The 11702-nt window shown below is 38.0% G+C and overlaps 1 protein-coding gene across 15 annotated transcripts in view; it reads left to right on the forward strand.

Annotated features, from left to right (window-relative positions):
- Trpm3 (transient receptor potential cation channel subfamily M member 3) overlaps positions 1-11702 on the forward strand; it is an 805264-nt gene that overhangs the window by 1122 nt on the left and 792440 nt on the right. The gene's annotated exons all lie outside the window — the stretch shown is intronic.

Raw genomic sequence — 11702 nt, forward strand, 5'->3', positions numbered from 1 at the left:
GAGAGAGAGAGAGAGAGAGAGAGAGAGAGAGCTCTGTTCCAGAAGGCAGTTCCATTGGCCTCCTGTTGCTCGTGGGCAAGGAGCACGCAGTGCTTTTAACTTCCAAAGCATCCTTAGGAATATCAACATGTGTGTTCCTATGTTTTCAGAGGTATCATGCAGATTTTACAAGTGAAGATAATTTAGATGAATTAAAAAAATAGTTCATACAATGGATTCCAGTATGATTAGTGTTAGCCCACCCTAGTTTTCAGGGGTTGCGCTGAAGGATAAAATTCATCCTCAAAGGTAGCATGTGTAAACAGCAGTTGCACAGAATGAGATTTTAGCTCATTTACTTTGTTTTTTTTTTTTTTACAAAAATTATTGGCAGAAAATAATTAATAAATTTGGAGATTTCAACCTGTTTGATGTATTTTGTGGGCAAGGTTTTTTTTTTTATTTAAATATGGATATAGTCCATATATATTCAGTTAATTTTATTTCAGGCACAGAAATACTCTCTTAGAAAAGCAGACTTGAAATTATCTTAAAAGCAGATTTTATTTTATCTGAAGACAGACTTCTGGAATATTTTTTATAAAAAGATTAATGACCTCTTACCACTTACATAAACTAAGAATTAAGTTAATTTAGAAAACATCTAAACATTATTCTATGGGGCTTCTTATATTGTGTCTTTGATTTTGCTCAACAGGTGTGTGACTAGCCTTTATCAGGGCCATACAAAGTCTTCATTTAACACTGTAGTGAGAATAAATGCCTTGGAGGTTATTGCCTTGAATAAAATTGTGTGTGAGGCATACTAGGATACCATGACAACCAGAAACATCTGGAAAAGTAACCCTGTTCTCCTGCTTGTTAAGGATAGGCGATGGTGCAGTATTTTTTTTTTTTGTGGTACTTGTAAATTGAAACATTAGCAATGCAGTTAAAATGCAATTGAAAGCCTGTGTTTTTTTCTCACATTGCATAACAAGTTCAGTATTGATTTTGTTCTAAAACTCCAAAAATAAGACTTTTAGTTATGCTTTTAATTATCAGATTAAAAAACCCCCAAAGATAACGAGCTTTTGTCATTCTTAGGTCTGCAATCTTAGTTTTTATTCCTGGTTTGATCTCATTAGTTGTTGATTAAAGACTTTTGACTTCATTAGTAATTGAGACACTCGACACATTCATGCAAACACAGGAGCAAGGGAATGATAAAGCTTTCAGGGTATATCTTTCCAAAAGTATTTCATTTTCAAGGTAAGACGCTTTTCTTATAATTTAATGTGATCTGGTGATGTTTTCAAATTTGTAATATTTTAGCTCAGAAAAATAGCTTCTAGACCACAGCTAACTGTAACAAGGTTGCTTTTTGTGTTCTTACCAGTAACTAACATACTCTTTGACATAGCTGTGGTTCTTATCCACCGTGGGTTATATTCAGTAACAATGTGGTATTCAGCTTAATAATAAATCATATGAAGATTTTGCTCTTTAGTTTGAAAAAGACTAGATGAATGAAGAAGAATTTAGTTAATTATTATATATGGGGCTTCACTGCCTTTCTTTGCTCTTTTGAGACGTGAAATGATCATATAGTGATTTTTGTTAAAGTAAACCATAATACCTTATGTCCAATGGGGTTAAAGTTACTCAGGGGATGTAAGGACCTCTAATTCCACCCAAATAAGAAAAATTTGTTGTTATTTTTCATTTTCACTTTGGAAACACAGGGATATCTCCTGGACATGGAAATTATTTACTACAACAAGGGAACTCCTGTCACATTCTAGATCAGTGGTTCTCAACCTTCCTAATGCTGTGACCCTTTAATACAGTTCCTCATGTTATGCTGACCCCCAACCATAACATTATTTCATTGCTACTTCATAACTGTCATTTTGCTACTGTTATGAACCATAATGTAAGTATCTGATATGTGATCCCCAAGGAGTCATGACCCATAGTTTGAGAACCACTGTTCTAGAAAAACAGAGAAACTTTTCTTTCTGACTCAAGTTACAGTATTTTGTGTGTGAGGTTAAGGGAGTTTCGCTTGAATTGATACTAGTTAGGTTTCCTATCGATTCACCACTAAATCTGTAAGTTTTTCTATTTTTCTCAGAAGTTGAGTACCTGCACAGTCATGATACTAGCAACAGAAGTCAAAAACTTCATTTCTGGCAGTTGCTTTGGTAATGAGAAAGTGTGCTTATAGAGTATGGGAAGCCAGGGTAGGAGGAGAATGTGTCTGACCCATCCATCCCTGACTACAGCTATCTAGAATCTTTGATTCCAGTGCCAGGAAGAAGTGGTACTATCTTTGCAAAAGCTGCAGAAAGGGGCTGCTGTTCTGAGTCTTCATGGTGGCAGTTCCTGGACATACTCTGAGATTCTGGGCCACAACAGTGAGCATGCCTAGAAAGCCAATCTTTATTGGTTCTTACTTTCTCTCCTTATTTTTTAGCTTCATAGTTTTCAGAAGAAGGTTTATGAATTCATGATCCTTTGATATTCAAATACATAACTCATATAATTCTGATGTAGTGAAATAATATTTAATAATATGCATCCTTTAGAAATTATTTTCTTCTGAGATAAAGTCTTAGATTTTTTTTAAAAAAAAATCTGGAAACTGCTTAAAATAAAGGCAGACAAATTCTATTCCAGTTTTATTTTATTATTGATTAGAATAAAACTATGTGTTTGCATTTGGGGTATCAAATTAAGTTTTTGAGTATTAGCTTTTTAAATACTATCTCTATCAAAGTGGTTTATAGGTATAACAATAATTTAAGAACTTCTTCATGCTCATTCTATAAGATCTAGACTGCATTTTTCCTTGAAGTAGTATGGTTGCTCTTTCTGTTGTTTTTGTATTTGCACAGAAATGCTTGGAAGGCATTCAAAATATAATCTAGGTTGATCGGGGGGCAGTGGCGGGGAGGAGGCGGAAATCCTCAATAAATAAATAAATTAAAAAAAAAACCAAAATATAATCTAGGAGGTGCAGCCTAGTGTTGCAAATATCAAATACTCACCTCAGCATGCATGCATTATTAATTTAAAGAGGTGATTTCCTCTAGTCCTATAACTATTTAAAGGCGTGTTTTCAAATAGATTTAATTTAATCTCCGAGTAAGCTCTGTGTTAAAGGGACAAGAATGATTTGAAGGAGTAAAATGATGGAGTAGTTGTAATTAGAGTTGTTTTTCAACCTTGGATGGCGTATTTGCTTCCACTAATGCTATAATTACCCTTATCAGCAGGTGCCAAACACAGAGTATCACACCTTATGCAGATAAGTGGGCTACTGAGAGTGTGCAGAAAGAGCAGGGAGCAGAGGAGACAGGAGTGCTCCAGAGCAGGCAAGTGAATTTCAGTCAGATACCAAATGCATTCTTCCTGCCAAGGCTTACACTTGAGATGCTGTGAATACAGGGTAAATCTGTGTAAAAACCTGGCTCCACTTCTGATGCTCATGCCCTCATTTTAGGCCTTGTAGGTGGCTTCTAGCTTCTTGCTACCCAAAGCAAATATTACCTGATTTTTTCTATGTCTCAAAATATATAAACAAATGTCTATCCATCCTAGATATGGTACCTATAAGAGATGAAATAAATGATTCCACCTAAGTCTACCTTGATAAGGCAAAGAATTTAAATGTGGTTATTTATAGATGCATGGACAACTTATAGGGAGCTCCATGGCTGAGGAAGACCATCCCAGTCCTCAGCGATTGTTAACTTGCTTATAAATCCTTGGGGAAGTGGGGTCTTCTTATGCCTCACAAGCCATTTCAGAGCCCTTCCAGGGAAATGTTGACAGACATGATTTTGTTACTTTGTTAGAGTCTAGAGTCTCTGTGGGTGTTCTAACCTGCTCTGATGTCACCATGCCATGCCTAAAGGACAGAGTTTCACAGCAGCTCAGTATGTCAATGTCTTAAAGTAAGTAAGTAAGGCTGAATAGGCAGGACTAAAGTACTTGAGGACCATGTGGGTGATGCGTCCATGGTGGTTGTGGTAGAAGCAGTGGCAAGTGGGAGAACAGAATGGCCTTGTTTCTCTTTCAGCATCTAATATGCCATCACAATGTCATTAAGCCCTTAATGGTTTGTTCTTGTTATACAGAGGGCTCTCTTGGTGGAGGTGGAATGAATCTCCTGCAGCGCTGGTCCATCACTGAGCAAACTGTTTCTTGACAGGTTGATTTTTGTGCACTGCCTTTTTCTCATTGTGTTAAGACTTAAGCAGGGAATGAAGCAGTATTGCTTGGGAATACAACTGCATTTTCTTGTTAGTATGATTTTTTTTTTCCTTAGGATGAAGGAAAATCTATTCAAAAACAATGGTCCATTCTGTTTAAGAATTTTGGAAATACTAGTTTTGAATAATTAGCAAAAACAATGAATACACTTTTTTTCTTTATCATCTTTATCATCATCACAGCGAATGAAAATTTAATTGTATCTTTGAGGGCAACAAACATATTAGGAAGAAAGTAATCCAAACAAGTTTTGGGGAAAATATCCCTGCATGATGATAATTTTAAACTTGTTTTCAATTCTAAAATATATCAGGACAGTTTCTCCTGCCATTGTTTACTGAGTTTTTACAAAAAACAATTTAGTCATTACAATTTATTTATAAATAGCAAAAGACCCATTATAGTCATTTGCTGAGACCAGCTGGATGTATTGACTTGTTCATTTTCATTTGCAAAGGCAAAGGAGGGCTGGAAGAACAAAAATGAAAGGGTTCTAGAGAACACACGTTTTTAAGAAACTTATTCTAGGAGTCTAACAGATGACTAGGCTGCTAACAGCACTTGCTGCTCTTCTGGAAGACCTGAGTTCAGTTCTCAGCACTGAGATAAGATCTCAGGTTAGATTGCTCAGGCCTGTACCTCCAGCTCCAAAGAATCAAGTATCCTCTTTAGGATTCTGTGACAACACACATATACACACACAAAAAAAATTAAAAGGAAAAAGAAATAAGCCTTTTAACGTTTGTCAAATATATACAAGTTTTAGCTACCATGTTAGTTAGTTAGTTTTTTTTTGTTTTTTTTTTTGTCAATTTGTCATCATCTAGAGTCATCTGGGATGAGGTATGCTCAACTGAGGAATTACCTCCATCAAGTTGATAAGTATGCAAGTCTGTGGGTGTTGTGGGAGCCCGTTTGGTGGTTCCTGGCTGCTCAGCCCCGAAATATCACACGGAAACTGTATTAATTAAATCACTGCTTGGCCCATTAGTTCTAGCTTCTTATTGGCTAACTCTTACATCTTAATTTAACCCATTTCTATTAATCTGTGTATCACCACGTGGCTATGGCTTACCAGGTCTGTTCCTAGTAAGTTCCAGTATCTGTCTCTGGCGGGGCTACATGGCTTCTATTTAACTCTTCCTTCTTTCTCCCAGCAACCAACTTCATTCCCCACCCGCTATATCTCTATCAGGCCAAACCAGTTTCTGTATTAACCAATGGTATTCACAGCATACAGACGGGATTTCCACATCATGTAGGGGGTGTTTTATTGATCAATGTTTGATGGGAGGGCTCAAGGGCCCAGGACTCTGTGGGTAGTGTCAAATTTGATCTGGGCTTGTGCTAGAATGTCTAAAAAATAAAGCCGAGTGAGCCATGGAGAGCAAACCAAAGAGCAGTGTTCCTCCATGTCTCTGCTTCAGCTTCTGTCTCTGGATTCCTGTCATGAGTTCCTGCTCTGACTTCCCTGAAAGCTATAAGATGAAAGAAAGTTTCCTTTCCAAACAGCAAGAGAAACCTAAGTAAGACAAGTCTGGACAGCTCTGATAGCATTTTACCATATTATTATTTTCTTTTTGTGTAGGGAAGAATAGTTTCAATAAGTAAGAGACAGATAATTACAAAATTTTTCCACAGAAATGGGTTAGAGGGGATTATTTAAAATTTACTTTTTGCATTTGCATTTAAATTTACGTTGCAAATTTACTTTTTCTTTTATATGTCTAATTCTGATTTCTTCATTTTCATGGACTTCCCTGGTAGAAGGAGATTGCAGGGCTGATTCTTGGTTAGGTCTTAGAAGGTATTTATTTTGGAACATTGATGAATGAGTTCACAAGTTGTCATGTAGTGAAATGTATACTTGTGGAAGCTTTTATGAATAATTCAAAGGTCACCAAAGTATCAGTTCATGTCTTTCTCCAACCTCTTGAAATAGGTTTCAAGAATGTCAGAAATTGTCCAAGCTTTAATAAAATGAGAACCATTCTGTATGATCTGAAGATGGATGTCTAAAATTCAGAGTTGACATGACAATTCATGTATAACAAGATAACCACTCTGTGTCATAGCTGCATATTCATCAAAATCCTCGCTCTAGAGTACCTGACTTTCAACCACAAGGTAACCCAAAAAAGGGAAAGCATTCATGTTAGCAATTGCCTAGATTTTTCCCCCGTCAGGAAGGTTAACTTTTCTAGGATTTCTTGGAAATGAACTTTTTATAGCAATGACATTTTGGATTGAGAGCTGTATTGTGTATGAATGCTGCCCAAAAGGTCTGATCTGAAACATGTCCTCTCAACTTGGACAGTAAGTCTTGTGTACTTTAGTAAACACTGTGGAAGCTCTGGAATGGAGCTGACAGAGGCCGAACGCCTGTCTGTTAGTTGTTAGCTGTGCAGCCTGAAGAAATCATCCTACAGCTGGCTTTTCTCTCCAGTTATTAAAGTAATTCTCTCTTTCTTTCTTATTGAGTTTATGAGTCATCCAGGTGCTCTGTTGTCTCAAGGGAACACTATTTAGTAAAAATTCTTTTAAAGTCTCTTTGACTCTTTACTGTCCATTCATTATACTTTTAAAATGAAGATGTAAATAATCTTCATATGCAAACAGTAGAAAGTGCTGAGGCACCTTGTTTATCCTAACTCAACAGAAAGTAAAATTTCTATCTTTTCTTGATCTCTTTGAAAGAACAAAATATTGCAGCTACTGATAAAACACCCATTTCCTATTTTCTTGATTCCTTCCCCCCAGAAAGAGACTTTCTAAACTTGGTTTTCATTTTCTCATCCAGATTAGAGACACAACTCTAGAATACATTTGTAGAGTTATGAGGATGCATCTATGGCTTTATCTGCTTGGCATTTCTTAGGAACTGTGCTGTGCAGGAGGTTTTCATTTGCCATTTGTTTTCTCCACGCCACATCATTTTTTGAGAATAATGTGTGCAGGTATTTCATAGTGTATGTTCATGTTTCTATTTTTCTAGTACATCTGAAACCATACGTTTTTATTTCTTTCATTTCGTTTGGGGCACATTATGCTAATTAATTTGATAGCTAATTATCTTCACTATTTTAAACTATTCAATGAAACCTTTTTTCCTTGTCTCTTTGGCTCTTGACACGTGTTGCTTTTAGGAGGATACCGGGCCCAGCCACAGAATCGTAAACTTATCTACATCCCAACCTCTTAACTAATTCAAGACTTTGCCAGAGATGGAAGGTGGGTGGCACTGGCCTTGGTGGAAGACCACTGTCATTGGTATTTACCCTAAATGCTCAGTCCCTTCACTGCTTTTTGCACCTTCAGGGTTCTGTTTCTCACTTCTTAGCAGAAAGGAAGATGGCAGTACCTGCTTCTTGGATGAGTGTGAATGCCACATGCATTGATGTGGAACCTTTGGTAGTCACATACTCACTACATGGGACAGTCTCCTAACTCCTCCTTGGTATTCGCTGGAGATAGGCTAAGCCTTGGGGCCCTTGTTTTGTAGGAGGTGCCATGTGTAGTCTTTAATGTTTCAGCAGTTAGAATATTGATGAGTATAGCTAAGAGGTAATAGGAGATTAATGATTGTGCTGGGGTTGTGGTTTGCAAAGAGCTTTGAAAGCCGGTCCAACATGTTGGTCATCCATAGCGGGTCTTAATCACTGAAATGTTCTATGTCTTTGTCGAAGATAGTTTTTTTGTTTTTTTGAACTAAAATAGGAAACATAGGCAATATTGCAGTATAGGACACTCTTTGCTTTTGATATTTTTTATTGGTTTCTTCATACTTTGAGGAGAATCATTGTAATAAAATTATTCTCTTCATAAAACTCAAGGCCTCTGGGAAATAATGCCTTTTTAAAATATGGAAAGTTTCAAAAATAAAGAAAGACTTTATAATAATCCTCTAGTTTAATTTCAGTCAATATCTATTCTTCATTTCTCCCCTCTGTACTAGAAAATTTACAGGCAAATCTCAAATATTATGTTACTTCATCTAAATGTTATATGAAAGAGAGGGGGTATTCATTTATTTGCTTGGATGTGGACATTCAACCCAAAGTCTTGTGCCTGTGAAACCTGTGCTCTGCTACTGAGCCACAGCCCTGAATATTCGAGTACAGTGGTTCTCAACTTGTGGTTTTCAACCCCTTTGGGGATCACATATTAGTTATCCTGCACTTCAGATATTTACATTATGACTCATAACAGTAGCCAAATCACAGTTACGAAGTATCAATGAAATACCTTTATGGTTAGGGTCACCACGACATGAAGAACTGTACTAAAGGGTCACAGCGTCAGGAAGGTTGAGAACCACTGCTCTAGAGACGGAGAGGAGCAAATTTAAGGCGCAACTTAAATGCATAAGCAATTTATCAATTCCCTCAGCTATGAACTTAAAGTCACATTTCCTCGACCCCTTCATAATTCCGTGTTTTAGTATGTTTCTATGAGAATCCAAATGGAATCAGCATATTGTAATTATCCATTTAGTCTATAGATCACCCCTCCTGGTCTATTTTTTTTCCTCTAGAAGATGATTTTGTTGGAGAAAACAAGCTTCTCCTGTAGAGTTTCCCACATTCTCTTCTGTTTAGCACATCCTGACCGTGCTATTGTCCAGGTTCCACTGTCCACTGTTACTCCCCACAACTTGGTTGTGAGACAGGAACCCAGAATCAGTTTAAATTTGATTTATTGGTGAGGCTATTTCTTGGGTGTTTTGTGTGCTTCCTGTTTTGGGATGTAGGTGGAATTGAAGTCCATTGCTTAGAGATGGAGTCTGGAAATCAATCCTTCAAGGAAAGCAAGTGTTTAGGATTCTGCAATTCCAGAGAGCCTCCTGCAGCTGCTTCCTTCTGCTGCTACAGGACAAATGCATGCTAGTGCCTAACATAGTATTTCTTGTAAATACCCAAATCTGAATTTTGCATCTCTTTTGTGTGCTATGAAGCATTAGTTTCTTTTCGATGTTTTTAGATCTTTAAAGAGTATACAAGTAGCCATTAGCTCCCAGGAAAAGAACACCAGCCACAGTCTGGATCTACCGGTAGCTGAAGTCTGTTGATTCCTGGTAAGGAGCTATTCCTGCCTCACTTCTTGTTATTATCGGGGACTGGAATGTGATGATGCAATTCCATCTTTCCTTTCTCAGTTATTAGTTGAAATATGTTTAAAGCAAATCTCCCCTCACTGACTGATATACCTTATTTTTGTTTTTTTTTGAAATACCTTATTATACATATACTTTGTCATAATCCATAAGTCAAGATGAACTCTTGAGAAAGATTGTCTTTTAAGTAGAGAGAGTGTGTTACTATACTGTCAGGCTTGAGGTTTTAATTGGTTCATTGTGTTTGGTTAACTGGCAGAGAATAGTTGGCCTTTTAATTGTGGAGGCCAATTAAAGTGTTGTTAAGATATGGGATATGTAAAAATAAATTGTCAAACTGTTTCTGAATTAAAGTTTTTGCTTTTAGGATTAAAACATGCGGGGCATTGTCTGCATTCCCACTGTTGCAGTGGATTCAGCATACACTTAGTGGGTTACTGCTATGCAGATGTATTCGAGTTCTGTATTCAGGAGTCTGATGTGGGTTTCACTGCCCAGAAAAGCAGGACTACCTTCCCTTTGTGGTATCTGGGGAAAAATTATTGACTTGACCACTCTGGCTTGCAGAAGCCACCTACATCCCATAGCAATGGCTGCTTCCTCTGTGTTTGAAGGTAGGAAAGTTGAATCTATTCCCACTTCCATCACTCAGCTTTTTCTTCCTCTCACATTTAAGATTATGTCAAATCCACCTACATAATCCAGAGACCTTATTGTAAAGACAGATTATTAGCAATCTTCGTTCACCTGCAACCTCAACCCCTGTCTGCCATGCAAACTAGCATGTTGCAGGTGGTGGATATTAGAGTGTAGAAGGCCATCATTATTCTGTCTCTATGGGCATTGTTTTGTTACTCAATGTGCCTTTTCTTTTGGGGGTATGGGATTCAGAATGAAAACTGTACAGGTAGAAATTACCTCAGTAGACATAGAAACAGGAATGCTTTTTATCCTTTGTTTTTATAGTACCAGTCTTGGCAGGTGAAGCCTTACAGAACACAAGAGAAGGGGATGTGGGAAAGACTTCCGAAAGACTAACTTGATATAAGGGAAGAGATGACATTACAACTTTAAGAATAGAATAGGAGGGAACTTGGAATATGGCTCAGTGTTCAAGCATAAGGACACAATCATCCATGACTTCAAGTGCCCATGAAAAGGTTGGTCATGGCAGCATGCCTCTGCAACGCTGGCTTGGGGAAAAGAGAGGGGAGAGACAAAGAATCTCCAGGGCTTGTGGCCAGATCACCTACCTAACTGAAAAACTCTAGGTCAATAAAGAGATCTTAATCAAACATTGTGGAAGAGGGGGTGCAGAAGAGTGGTGGGAAGAAAGTAAGACCCAGAGAATGAACAGAGAGGGGTGCTAAGAGATGCTGACTTCTGGACACGCCGTGGCCATCACACGCACAAGCTCACTGCTGCCATGGCTACCTGTCAAAAGTCAAGTCACTAAGCTCAATCAGCATTCCAACAGGAAGCAGTAATTGGACTCAGTGGGTTTTTAACAAAGCGAAGAGAACATGAAGGGTGGAGGAGGCATTCTGGGAGTATTTGGAGGGCGAGGGAGCAGGCGTTGGGGGTTCTTAGAGGGACGGAAAGTGAGAGTGGGAGTTGGGAGTGCATATGATCAAAATGCACTGTTTACATGGATGAAATTGGACTAGATTATACTCTATGGAGAAAAGGACAAGAGAGCCAACCCTGTCTCAACCAACAGAAGAAAACATCCAGTGCTGGTCTCTGGCCACATGGGCACACATGTGTGCCATATATGCACAGTTTGCATGGTAGCATATGAGGCAGATTTCAAGTGTACCAAGTATATCTTAATAGTGTTATTAATTTGCTAAATTGTTTGGTAAGAGTGTCCAAGCCAGTGAGGGAAACTACCGATTGGAGTCCTCATAAACAAACGATGTTAATTTTCAACTGTTTGACTCACTGAATTGAAACCATACACACAATACACATAAACTGCCATTTTTTATACTACTTTTATGTGTTTGAATGTGATGGATACAGATTATTGAGTATGTATGTGCACACCTGTGTGTGCACACACATGCATGTATGAGGGTGTACACCTGCCACAAATGTGGTCAGAGGTCAGAGGACAGTTTCATGTTGGTCATTGCCTTCCACCTGTTTGAGATGGGTTATCTTGTTCACTGCTGTGAATGATGCAGAGCTAGCTGACCTGTGAGCTTCCAGGAATTCCTGGCTCTGACTCTTACCTGATGTAGGAGTACTATCATTACTATGGTTACGGTCACCTGCCATAGAGTCTGAACTCAGGCCCTCATGCTTGCATGCTAAGCACTTTATC

This window comes from Microtus ochrogaster, chromosome 8 (genome assembly GCF_000317375.1).
Source record: "Microtus ochrogaster isolate Prairie Vole_2 chromosome 8, MicOch1.0, whole genome shotgun sequence".
Lineage (NCBI taxonomy): Eukaryota > Metazoa > Chordata > Mammalia > Rodentia > Cricetidae > Microtus > Microtus ochrogaster.